Raw genomic sequence first — 13,943 nt, 5'->3', positions numbered from 1 at the left:
TACTATATTCTAGATGAGAGATGAAAAGAAAAGGATGTATTTGAGCAATATCTTGGAAATAAGATTGACAGCACTTGGTGTTAATTAAGTATGAAAGATTAAAATAGAAAATAATTGAGGATGACTCCCAGATTCGGGGTTTAGTGGTTGTGTAGAATGGAAGTACTTTCTAACAGGATCAGGAATACAGAAAGAATAATAAATTGGTGAAGAAAGAAAACAAATTGAGTTTTGGATGTGATAAGTAGTTTGAGGTGCACATGAAATACCTAAATTCTTTTTAAAACATTTAATCATCTAAAATTAATGAAGAAAACCATTGAGGACAAAGTAGAAACAACATTATGCAAAGTACTTTATTTCTTTCACTTTATGATCTCATTCAGGGCTTCTCCTTTCTCCCAAGTTCAACATGGTGTTAAAAGATAGTTGATAGAGGCCATTAAGATTTACTTTTCAGTGGAATAGAAGAACTACATTTTCATAAAACTTCTCCTTTATCTGCCTTATCAGATACAAGCTACGAGGCATATCATCATGAGAAAATTCTTACTTTCTGCAATAGAAAGTAAACTTGGAGGGGAAGGATGCTAAAATTCTGATACAAAAGCAAATATTTATTTGCAGTTTCCAGTGCTAAAACTTTCTATTCCTGGAATGGTGGCAAAGTTCTAACTTAAAATATTTGAAGCACGATTTACAGATACCTATTTTTAGGGCTTATATTCAACTCATTAAAAACAGTTTTTTAGTGATATAGATAACTGTAGTTTATAGTTGCAGGCATAGGACAGGATTTGTTCAGCCTGCATTAGCAAGTTTTTCTTTAGATGAAATGGTCCACTGAGGCACTGCATCTTTTTTAGCACGTCTAAGCTTTTTTTTTTTTTGCACATGGTTCTTGATACAAGGGAACCTAAGGTGAAAAGCAACAGCCTCCAACTCTATCCCTTCTCATCTCCGCCTCACTCCTGTGAAAATCATTCTTCTGGTAGTATTTCTTGATTCATCAATTTTAGATAATATCCAGTTATGAAAAATAAGGATTTATCTGCTCTTTCTTCTCCATTTTGTCTACCATTGTTTATTGATTTTTTAAATTCCCTTATTGTTCACTTTTGTAACATTAAATAATATATTTGCTCATGAACTTTTGATAGGCTACATGACAAGCTGTTGTGACAAAAGGATTCCAAGTAGAGTGACTGACATAAGTAGAAGTTTATTTTTCTCCCCCATGTTAGCCTGAGGTAGGTAATAACCAAAGGTTGAGTTGGTGAGTAAGTAGCTTTGCTTCATGACCTGTTAAGTCTGCCTTTCTCAAGTAGCTTCCATCCCAGTGTCCAAGTGCGCTGTTGCAGTTTTTGCCATTTCCCAGGGGGAAGAGGAAGTCTAAAGCAAGTAACTTTGTCTTTAAAGGAGGTGATGTGAAAGATCACACATCATTCCACTAGCTAGAAGGTAGTATCTTATTCACAATTAGCTGCAAAGGAGGCAGAGAAATGTAGCTCTATGTTCAGCTAAAATTTCAGAGCATTCTATTACTAATATGGAGAAGGAAAAATGGATTCTAAGGGTCCAGTTAGCATTTTGCAGTCTAGTTAATATCTCCTAATTCTCTGCTTTATAAGATGGAGGTCCTGATACTCTCACCCTTTATTCTGCCTTTCTTTCCGGGCACTCTTTACATTTTGTTAGCTATGTACATTTTCTTTTTGTTTTATTTATTTATTTATTTATTTATTTATTGGCTGTGTTGCGTCTTCATTGCTGTGCGGGCTTTCTCTAGTTGCAGCGAGTGGGGACTACTCTTCGTTGCGGTGCATGGGCTTCTCATTGCGGTGGCTTCTCTTGTTGCGGAGCATAGGCTCTAGAGCGCGGGTTCAGTAGTTGTGACCCACGGGCTTAGTTGCTCCACGGCGTGTGGGTTCTTCCTGGACCTGGGCCCACACCCGTGTCCCCTGCATTGGCAGGTGGATTCTTAACCACTGAGCCACCAGGGGAGTACTTTTTGTTTTAAAATGTGAAGTTACTGATGTTTACATTCTGTTCTGCAACCACAGCCAAATCTTTGTCTATAGGTTGTCTCTAAAATCTTATTGTTTTATATATTGTTTACTTACATGTCAAAAAATGAACCGTTACAGTTCCTTTTCCTTAGGGCCAGGGTCATGCATGATCCCTGAGCCACTGGGAAGGACAAACATTTTTTTTTTAGCATCATGGCAACGAATATTTTTTTTCTTACATTTATAGATTGATTAAAATCAGGGCACTCTATTTCTAAGGTCTGCATCTGGGCACTGACTTATTAGATCAGTAAGAAGGTACAGCGGATCTGGTTAGTGCCCAGGGAGCTTTCAGTCACTTCAGGAAATGAAATCTTCGTAATCAGTCATTTTATTGTCACCAGGAGCTACTCAGTCAGTTTTGCAGCTGAGTGAAACCTTTAGTTCTTGAAGGGTTGGGAGTAATTTGTTAGCTACAGATGATCCAAGATGAAGTAACTCTCTCCTAACCTTTATGCCTGGATATGAGAGGAGAGCCGTATCTTCTGACCATGGTAAGAATCTCTTTGGGATATTTAGGAATAGAAGGGATGACTAATGAGAGAAAGACCCTGGGCTTTTCAAAGTGGTCTCATTGTTTTTAACATTGGACTTCTCAACCTTCCAGACCCTGTTGTTTTGCTAAACAAGGACAGCAATCTGGGGCATAAGAGTCCCTGCCATTGAGGAATTTTTTAATGTACTACAGGAGATTAAAATAGACTTCAGTTCAAATTCTGGCTCCAGTACTGGCCGTATGACCTCACACAAGTTATTCTCTGAACCTTAGTTTCTGCTGGAACACATAATCCCCAAATTCCAGTGGCTTAAACCACTGAAGTTTTATTTCTTGCTTGTATTGCATGTTCATTGTCTGTCAGATGGGAACTCTGCTCCATGTCTCCTATTCCAGGATCATGGTTAATGGAGCAGTCATCATCTAATTATAGAACATTGCTGATCACTGTTGGAGAGAGAAAGAGAGTTCTGGAGAGTCTCACGCCAACAATTAAGTGATCTGTCTTAGAAGTGGCACACAGTATCACTGTTCACAACTTATTGCCCAGAACTAGTGACACAGTCTCAAGAACCACAGGGGGCCAGAAAGTGCATTCCTACCATGTGCCTGGAAAATGGAGAGCTAGAAATGTAGGGCAAATAGCACTAATGACTACCACATATAGCAGTTCCTACCTCAGGGTTGACATGAGGATTAAATGATATTAGATACACATATACACGATCACCTCATGCAGGTACTCAAAAATGATTATTAGTAATAATGTCATAATAGTAAGATGCACACATGCAAGATATTTGAATAACAATACAAGGTGGGACTAAAGATTCTTATAAGCCATATAAGACTATACCATGCAAGTGCAAGTTGATGTTATTATTATCCAATAGATATTAGAAGACAGAGCATTAGAGCTTGTTTCAGTGTTGGAGGTAGATCTGTATAGTTACCTATCAAGAAATGATGGTTGAAGTTGTTAGAATAGGTGAGATCTGTAAGAAAGAGATTAAATAGTGAGAAATACAGAGGGTACTAAAGGGATATCTCTGGAGCTTAGTCACAGTTTGGAAATCAGAAGGAAATATCCCAAGAGATAGAGAAGCAATTTCCAGAAAGGGAGGAAGAAAACAATACTGTGTAGAATAGAAAAGTCAAGTGAAGAATGTTTTCAGTAAGAAAAATCAACCATATAAAGTGTCACTAAAAGGCATTGAGCTTCAGTTCTGTGAGTTCCACGGGGAACAAATTATCAACAGGGAATGTTACTTAAGGAAGGAATCATAGTATTAATTTAGAGGTATGTGTGTGCCAGGTGCTCCTCTAGTAGCAATCTTGCAAGGAAACTATTACAAACTCCAGACATACAGATGAGACTTTCAAAGCTCAGAGTAAACCTTGTCAAATGAAACCTAACTAGTCAGTGAGAAGGTTTAAATTTGAACTCAAGTACTAGAAAAGCAAAACTGTATTGTATAAACACAACAAAACGAAACAGTTAAAAAGACTGAAAAATTCTGAAGTCATTTTTTTTTTATAATCTAAGATATTTTTTAAATTAATTAATTAATTTATTTATTTATGGCTGTGTTGGGTCTTCGTTTATGTGCGAGGGCTTTCTCTAGTTGCGGCAAGTGGGGGGCACTCTTCATCGCGGTGCGCGGGCCTCTTACTATCGCGGCCTCTCTTGTTGCAGAGCACAGGCTCCAGACGCGCAGGCTCAGTAGTTGTGGCTCACGGGCCCAGTTGCCCCACGGCATGTGGGATCTTCCCAGACCAGGGCTCGAACCCGTGTCCCCTGCATTGGCAGGCAGACTCTCAACCACTGCGCCACCAGGGAAGCCCTGAAGTCATTTTTTAATAGTAATCAAAAGTGACTTGTTTGTGTGGGTTTTGCTTTCCTGTTGGCACCTTTTAAATATTAAGAAAAACTTTTTAGATGAAACACATGTAATGTAGACACTGAAACTACATTGTCTGTGTAATCAATGGACTGTGAAATCAATATATATTTTAAAAGAAAAAGATTTGTGTTCTATATTGGTGATAGAAGTTTTAAAACATTCATGTGAGAATGAATAAATCCCTGAATTTGACTAGATGCTTTACAAAACAGGAATCCTGAAAAAAAGATAGCGTTTAATAGAGTTATAATTAACATCAGAAGACGGACTTAATGTCCATAATTCTATTTTTTTTAAATAAATTTATTTATTTATTTATTTATTTTTGGCTGCATTGGGTCTTTGTTGCTGCACGCGGGCTTTCTCTAGTTGCGGTGAGCAGGGGCTACTCTTTGTTGTGGTGCGCAGGCTCTCTTTGCGGTGGCTTCTCTTGTTGCTGTGCGCGGGCTCTAGTCGCGCCGGCTTCGGTAGCTGTGGCTCGCAGGCTTCGGTAGCTGTGGCTCGCAGGCTGTAGAGCGCAGGCTCAGTAGTTGTGGCGCACGGGCTTAGCTGCTTCGCGTCATGTGGGATCTTCCTGGACTGGGGTTTGAACCCGTGTCCCCTGCATTGGCAGGCAGATTCTCAACCACTGCGCCACCAGGGAAGCCCCATAATTCTATTTAAATTATACCATTAGTGTACCTTCTTAATGGACACAGTGTAACCCCTGCATTGTCAGTATTAGGTACAATTCTTTATGTCCTTTTCTTACTTTTTATGTGAACTGAATAATAAAGAAAACACAGATGCCACAACATGTAGATAAAAAGGAGTTTTAGCCTAATGTTTTCTCCAAATGGCTGTATGACCTTCAGTAGGTCTCTTTATCTCTGTTTTGCTATTGACAAAACAAGTGGTTTGGATCAGTTCATCGTTTCTCCCACTTTTTTTCCACTGAGATACACATGATGGATGATACTTCATGAGCAACATCCTCACGTAGTCATACACAGATGATGATCATAGACTGAGGAACAGATGGTCCAAGCTGTGCATTCCTGGTGCTACTTCTACCTCCACCATTTTCTCTTTAATTTTTGGCTGCATTGGGTCTTTGTTGCTGCGCGCGGGCTTTCTCCCACTCAAGAAGACATTTCAGAAGGAAATGTGACATTATTAAAGAGATAACTCTAATTTCATCCTAGTTGTTTCGTTAAAAACTTTATCCTCAAACTTCAGCATCTAAAGACAATTTTAAACAAATTACTTGTGAAACACCTTTCAACTAATTATTTTACCTTTGTTGGGTGGTCACTTCATGTTCACAAATCTATGTATTAGGTGTTAATCAAGATTTTTTTCTGGTTCTAAACTTGTTTAATGATACAACTTCTATTATTCTCAATCATTTCCAAAAGTTCGTATTCCTTGATTATTCTACTAGCAGTATATGAATTAATAGTACCATGTACATGATATGGGTTCAATAAATGTGAGAATTTATCAACAAATTAATTTTCCTTTTCTGGAGATAGCACTAATTCACAATTTGTTTTCTTATCCCCTAGCAGGACATATACTTTTGTGAATTTCAAGGAGTGGTGCTGAGAAAATTGGGTTGTAGCACTCTGTTACTTTCAGAAATCTGCCATAACTATTCTCCTCACTTTGATAAAATAGCTCAAAATTTTGCATTTGCATTTGTCCACAGACTAGATGAAGTAGGAAATGTACTAATTAGCTCTAGAAGTAGTAAGAGGTCTAAATACTACTGGTATTATTTTCTAACCATTTGTTTTTTGCTAGACAACATGGGGTAAGTTATAAATGTATTCCTCTGTCCGCCGTTCACTTACTCAACGAGTGCTTATGAAACATTTACTGTGCTTGTTATGGACCAACCGGAGGGCCAGACCAGCAGTTCTCAAAGCGTGGACTAAGGACCCCTGGCATCTGAGAGCTTTGCAAGGGATTCACAAAGGCAAAACTATTTTCAGACTAATGCTACGACCTTATTTTCCTTTTTCACTGTGTTGACATTTGCGTTGATGTTGCAAAAGCCAAAGCAGGTGAAACTGCTGTTGTCTTAGTGTGAAGCTAGGCAGGGGCAGCAAACCTTTTTAGCAGTCATTCCATTCTTCACTAACATCCAAACAGGAGAAAAGGCCATTTTTACTTAAGAATGTCCTTGATGAAGTAGTAAGATTTATATTAATTTTATCAACTCTAGATCTTAAGTGCATATCTTTTTATTATTCTGTGTGAAGAAACAAGAAATACACTTTTATAAAGAGCCTCCGCGTCACAAAGTACAGTGGCCGTCTCCAGGAAAAGCACTGGTGAGCTTGTTTGAAACACCATTTCACTTGACAGAATGACCAACAGACAAACGATGGTTATTTAAACTTGGGTATTTGGCAAGTATTTTCTCAAAAATGAATGAAGTGATTCTGTCACTTTAAGGAAAACAACTGACTGTGTTGTTGGCAATGATAAAATTCGAGCTTTCAAGTTAAAAAATAAAATTTTGGAAAGCTTGTATCTGCCACTATGAGCTTGACGGCTTCTCAACATTTAAAGATTTATCTGATGAAATCAGTGGTGATATTAATGAATATTTTTGATATTGATAATGTAATGTGTCAGCATGTGAAAGATCTGCATAACCCATTGAACCAATGTTTTCCAAACGAACAGTGCATGATGTTACAAAATCATACAAAGTTAAAAGATCCAGTCAAAATGTAAGGTAGACCAATGAAATTTAATGTAATAGTATGAAAAGTTCATTGATAATACGTAGTTTCAGATTATCATTGTTGAATTTTGGTGTAATATCAAAGAAGAATGTCTACAGTTATCTGAAAAAGCTATTAAAATATTCCTCCCTTTTCCAACTACTTATCTGAGTGAGGCGAGATTTCATTCATAAATATACTTCAACCAAAACAACATATCACAACAGATTGAATGCAGAAGCAGAGATGAGAATACAGCTGTTTTCTGTTAAGCCAGATATTAAAGAGACTTGATTTGCAAAAAAAATGTAAAACTCTTCCCATTAAATATATATTTTGTTTGTTTTGGATAATATAGTTATTTTTCACTGAAAATGTCATTTTTGTAATATGTATTATTATTTTTATTTTTGTTATTCTTAATGGAATAAGCAAATGTTTTAAAAATTAATCAGCTTTAATTCTAATATAGTAAATATTGATGGGTATAACCACATAAACAAAAGGCATTTGGGGTCCTTGATAACTTTTTTAGGAGTGTAAAGGGATCCTAAGATCAAAAAGTTTAAAAATGGCTAACCCTGGAGATATTAAAGAAAACGTTCTTCTTTATGCAACTTTTCTTCAGTTCCCAACCCCCCATATCCCTGCCACTCCCTCTCCCAAAGCTGGAAGCAATTCTCCTTCCCCTGAAATTCCATGTACTTTATTTCTACCTCTGTAAAGACATTGAGTACATATCTTATGTTTCCATCTAAGCTAATATGTTTTTTGACAGCACAGACTATATCTTACATCTTTGCATATTCATCAGCTCCTAATACATTGTTTTCCATGTAGTAAGAATTTATACAGGTGAGCTGAGTAAAATTTGGTATCTTAAAATTGTTATCTCTAGGGACTTCCCTGGCGGTCAAGTGGTTAAGACTTCGCCTTCCAATGCAGGGGGTGCACGTTGGATCCCTGGTTGGGGAGCTAAGATCCCATGCCTCAAGGCCAAAAAACCAAAACATAAAACAGAAGCAATATTGTAACAAATTCAATAAAGACTTTAAAAATTGTCCACATCAAAGAATAAATAAAATAAAATGTGTCTATTTTTTTAAAAAAGTGTTATCTCTAAATGGTTTGGAAGATTTGAGGATTCTGAGTAGCCAGGGTTCTATTGTTTCTTATAACAAATACAGAAAGATCTCTGCTTAATAAAAGAGATGCCCGATTCTAGCAATTTGGCCAATTGATTTTGAGAAGTAAATGATTGATTGATCAATTCATTCAGCAAACATTAGTTGAGCATAAACTGGGTGCCAGGTATAGAACTTTATTGTAGACATTTAGATTAGTGGTTTCCAAATGCTAGCCCATGATGAAGTGTCTTCTTTTCATAAAGAAATGAGAAAAATAGCAACAATGAAATGTTTTCCCACAAAACTTAAATATATTATTCAAAAGTATGTTCTTTATCTTGAGATTGCTTTCCGAGTTCTTGGTGTTAATATAATTTTCTTTTCTGATATTATGGTGAGATTAGGGTTTGGGGCTTTTTGTTTTTATTTTGTCCTTACCTGACAAAATTCAAATTTGTCAACTCTTGGTTGGCCCTTGCAGTTTGGGGGGGACATTTTACTAGCTTGTGGAGAACCACTGATGTAGACATTCTTTTGGCATTTATTGGAAAGGGATTTGACCTTTAGGTTTGACGCTTTAAATCCACTAGGACAATCAGCTCATTTATTCTTGAGCTAATTATCAACTTCGTAAGTTCCCCGCTTCCCTGTTTATATCATCTCTCTTTGGCAGTTGATTGTTCAACTGCAAGGAAGGAAGTGAAAGGAAATAAAAATAAACCCAAACCAAAAAGCTAACAAATTAACGTTAGTCAAATTTTGGATGTCAGAGTTCTAGGGGTTAAAAAAGATGGAGAAGTAGAAATTTTTGACCAAAATAGGGCATTTGAATTATCTAGATCTCAAGTCAGATTGCACTTTCAACTTCCCACCTCTTCACAGAAACTGCTAATTCCTATGAAGGAACCAACTGGTTTTAATTCAGATTCTTACATTTAAGCACCATTAACAGTTGAGATGGCAGAGATAGCAGGGTGGGAAATGATGATCCAGAACACTCATTTCCATAGAATCAGTTATTTATATAGTCATTCTTTCACTCAATAAATGAATGGCTGTTAGGTGCCAGGTATTGGGATACAAAGATGAAAAAGACACTGTCCCTATGCTTAAGAGGTTTATAATCTAGAAGAGGGAGACAGAGATGTAAGCAAATCAGTGCCCTGAAAATTGTTGTAGGGGATATGACATCATGCTTTGTGCCTCACTGGGGACCCAAATAGGAGAAGTTAGGAGTGGTGCGAGTTGGGAGTGGTGAAAGGACAGTAAGGTTATGGAATGAAGAAAGATGTGGAGGTGGAAATAGGAAACAGCAGACCTATTTGGGGGAAGTTATGAGTACATTGGTATGGCAGGAGTGTGGGGTGGGTTGGAATGTGGAGGTATAGCAAGAGAAAGGGGTGAAGAGTTAGGCAGCAGCTAGATGTAGAACTTTAGTTGTTTTGTTCAGGAATTTGGATGTTATCCAAAGGATTTACCAGAATGTGTCTGTGGGATGGCGATAGGAAAGGCGGGGGTTTTGTAAGGTCAAAACCATTTGAGAGGCACCAGTTGAGAGAAAGTTAAGCAGGTGCATTTATTGTAAAGCCTCTCAGACCCTTTATATTGGGTAGCATTTCCATTACTAAATTTGTTTGAAGGGGTATTGCCTGTTTCACAGAACATGACTTGGGAAACCCTGCAATATGCAATGGGGAATCATTAAAAATTTTAAGCAGAAAATGATAGACAATTATGTAATCTAATTCTGTTCTCAACACATAGTGTGATACTGCTCATTAAGTATTGTTCAACCCATATTTTTTAACACCAAATAATTTCAAAGTGATGTGCTAGATATTCTGGGAGATTAGAAAGATGTGTAAATTGTGTCTGGCATTAAAAAAACATATTGGTTATCTATAAATGTTATTCATAGGTGCAATTATTTGAGTCAAAAGCAATACAAAAGTGAAGATGTTGAGGATAAACTTGAGGAACTATAGATTTTCTGGGTGGTTTTTGCTCAGTGCTGATTTCTAGGGGGTGTTTAATGCTAATTCTTTTCCCAAAGATTGTCACCACTTAGAAGAATGTGCTTCTTTTGCCTCTTTTTGGACTTAGGATTGTTTCTGGCTAGGGTCCTCATCCAGGCAGCTCAGGGAGCGCAATGGGAAAAAAGCTGCCTAATTGAAACTCAGATTTTTTTGGGGGGGAGTGGGGGGAGTAGCTGTTGGTTTGTTTGACTCTCAAAAGTACCGTATCATCAACATGTTGAAGCTTTGGTAGATGCAAGTGGACTCAGTTCTAGGCATCTTTAGGTTATATATCCTAAAGATGTATCCAAGGTGTTTAGAGAAACGATTTGAAGGTGAAAGGGAAAGAGGAGTTGCATGTGGTGGGACAGAAAGATTAAATCTAGAAGTCTGTCTCAGGCTTTTTACTACCTTAACTCTCTACTTTTTTCACTCAATGTCAAGAGAGAGAATCTTCAAATAATCTCCTTGAATTAAATGAATCTTTATTAAGTATTTATTATCAGCCACATTGTCTATTAGGAGAACATAGAATCAGAGTGTCTAGAGTGGATTGGTAACAACCTCAGGCTTTTCATTGCCAGTTGTGTAGTGGTCAAGAGCACTGGCCCTGGAACTATAATAGATGGCTTGGGTTCAAATCTGTTAAATCATTCCGTCCAGTTACTTAAGGGCTCTGCTTCTTACCAGCCGTTAAGATCTTATGTAAATTACTTAACCTCCCTACGCCTCAATCTCTACATCTAAAAATGGGAAAATGATAATATGTACCTTATAAGTTCCTGAGGATTAAAAGAGCGAATAAATGTGAAGTGCTTAGAATGGTGCCTGCCATATGGCAAGGGTTTCATTGACTATTATCCTGAGGATAACTTTATCCTACCATGGAAATCAATCCAAGAGTAGTACGTTTTCTGGCCTAAATAGGATTCTATGTTTGCAGAATGGCCTGCTAACTCTAAATAGGATTGGGTATAAATGGACTGTTAGAAATTTCCGATTCATATAATTCTGAAATAAAGCAAATATTTGTATATTTAAATAATAATAAGAGCTAATGTTTGTGAGCATATACTATGTGCCAGGAGTTATTCCAAGCACTTCTTACCAATTAACTTATTTAATTGTTATTTTAGAGTTGAGGAAGCTAAGGCACTGAGAGGGTAAGCAACTTTTCCAAGGTAACACAGCTCCTTAGGGGCAGGACGAGGATTCAAACTCAGGTAGTCTGATCTCATAGATCACACCCGTCCATTGTGATATATCTTTCATCTAAATGTATTCTGCATTTTAGATTGGTTTGTCAGTGTTTGATTTCATTTATTGCAAACATAAACTAAGAAAAACTAAGTGGGGACTTCCCTGGTGGCCAGTGGTAAAGATTCCACCTTGCAATGCAGGGGATGCAGGTTCGATCCCTGGTCAGGGAACTAAGATCCCACATGCCGCGGGGCAACTAAGCCCGTGTACCACAGCTGTTGAGCTCGTGCGCCTCAACTAGAGAGCCTGCGTGCCACAGCTACAGAGCCCATGCGCCCTGGAGCCGGCGCGCCACAACGAAAGATCCCGCATGCCTCAACAAAGATCCTGCGAGCCGCAACTAAGACCCTACGCAGCCAAAAATAAAATAAATAATAAATAAATAAATCTTTAAAAAAATAAAAAGAAAAACTAAGTGGAAGAACATTAGTTAAAAATTAAATTTGTTAAACCATTTCAGCATAAAAATATTCCTTTTTCTGTTCTAAAGCACAGTTGCTCCTGGCGTCACATGTTAGAGCCATATTAACTATGATTCTTTTGTGGAATATAACTATGAGTTTGATTTCACCAAGGCATCCAGATGCATGTATCCGTTCTTTAGAACTGTTTTTCACTTTCTATCTCAGCTACATTTTTTCAGGGTAGTGTGTACGTTATGTCACTTTATGTGCATTTTTGCAAAAATTAGCTACTTTTTCAGTTATCCTTGCAAACATTAAAATAATTAGGGTTATATCAAATCCTAACCTATGAAATGCATGCGTTGTAGGATTTGACAATGGAGAGCACTGTGACAAATTGTACTTTTGCATTCTTCAGTGTAAAAAAGGTTAGATACCTCTAAAAGTAATCACATTGTTGCTCTCCTTTGTTGGTGCTAATGTAGCTGGGTTCACTTTTAAAGAAAACTGGGCAAAACTAATTTGCCACTAGATGGAGCCCTGGCTATTTGGGTAGAAATAAATGCAACAGGCAGAACATTAAATCACTCCGTCATATCATGCTGGAGGGCCCCCCGGTATTTGAGGCCCTCAGCTTTTCATTGTAGAATGCATCTTTGTTCTTTGCCTGACCTGCAGAGTGACATCACTCCCTTTCTTCCTGTGCGCTGGCTTTGACACAAGCCAGATGGCCGTGGCCATCGGTAGGCGTGCAGGCCGCCTGGTACAGCAGTTGATGAAACAGGATAGGAAGACGTTTTATAGTCAGCTGCAGGAGCACAATGAGGCTGCAACTTTGCTAAGTGATTACATTTACCGTGCATACTTTATTCCTCACAGAGAAGGTCACAAGGAAAAAAATACATTTTTATTTATAGTGTTGTGAGGTATAGACCTTTGATCTTTTATTAGTCAGTAGTCTGCTCCAAAGGAATGCTCTCTTTTCCCTGCTCTGCAGTCACTCGTGAAAATGACATGTTTATTTATGTTTAATGGTTCTTTCAGGCTGTGCATTGTGATACTTACCTTCCCTCTTCCTCCCTTTTGTCTCCAGTTAGTAACACAAAAATGTTTTAGTTTTGTAGTGAGTTTAGTTTGGAGAAATCAGAGTTCAGGCATGTTAATACAAGCAGATTTGTGTCAGATATACTCCAGAATGATTTGGTAAAATATATTACTGTTTATTATGTGTTTGTTCTTCGAGGAGGTCAGAAGAGACCAGGAACAGACTTTTATTTTTGGGAAGTGGGGTGAGGGATGAGGGTCAGGAAATGAACGAGACGTTAATTTTATATCCATTTTTGGACATTTAGTAGTTAAGGTCACTTATAATGCTAATTTTAAATAAAATATTAGAAGTTACTGTTAATCTAGTATCTTCCACCTTCATTAGAAGTTAATCTTTACCAACTGAAAGATTGTACAAAAGTTTAAAGAAAATCCTAGCTGAACTTTTCTTTAAAGTTTAACATTCACACAGTTTTGAGATCCTTCCACATGATTCATTTCCAAAAGCTTTAAAAAATATTTTTACCCTTTTTAAGGCTAGATTGTGAACATTATTTACAGAATTGATCTAGAAATTATAAATCATAAAATCAAATGAAAATTCATGGTTGATATGCCTTCTTCAAACTTAACACTATTTATAAAGAGAAGCCTCCTAGTTGTCCTTAGGTTTGACTCTATTTTTTTAAAATATGAAACTCTAACAAAAGAAATCTCTTAATCTTACAGTATTTTGCAGTCTTCTCCAGGGAGGGAGATTTGCAAATAATTGCTGGAAGAAGGCAGCGTGGTATGAGGAGAGAGCGGGACTTTGTAGTTGGATAGAACAAGGTTTTCTAATTTTTTTTCCACTGGCTATTTGCTTTGTGCCCTTGGACCTTTGAGCCTTGGCTTCCTCACATAT

The 13,943-nt window shown here is 37.4% G+C and overlaps 1 protein-coding gene across 2 annotated transcripts in view; it reads left to right on the top strand.

Moving 5' to 3' along the window:
* MSRB3 (methionine sulfoxide reductase B3) overlaps nt 1-13,943 on the top strand; it is a 174,563-nt gene that overhangs the window by 16,547 nt on the left and 144,073 nt on the right. The gene's annotated exons all lie outside the window — the stretch shown is intronic.

The sequence above is a fragment of the Eubalaena glacialis genome, chromosome 11 (assembly GCF_028564815.1).
Source record: "Eubalaena glacialis isolate mEubGla1 chromosome 11, mEubGla1.1.hap2.+ XY, whole genome shotgun sequence".
In the NCBI taxonomy this organism is placed as follows: domain Eukaryota; kingdom Metazoa; phylum Chordata; class Mammalia; order Artiodactyla; family Balaenidae; genus Eubalaena; species Eubalaena glacialis.
The sequence above is the reverse complement of the archived record's forward strand: the minus strand, read 5'-3'. Positions and strand labels throughout refer to the sequence as shown.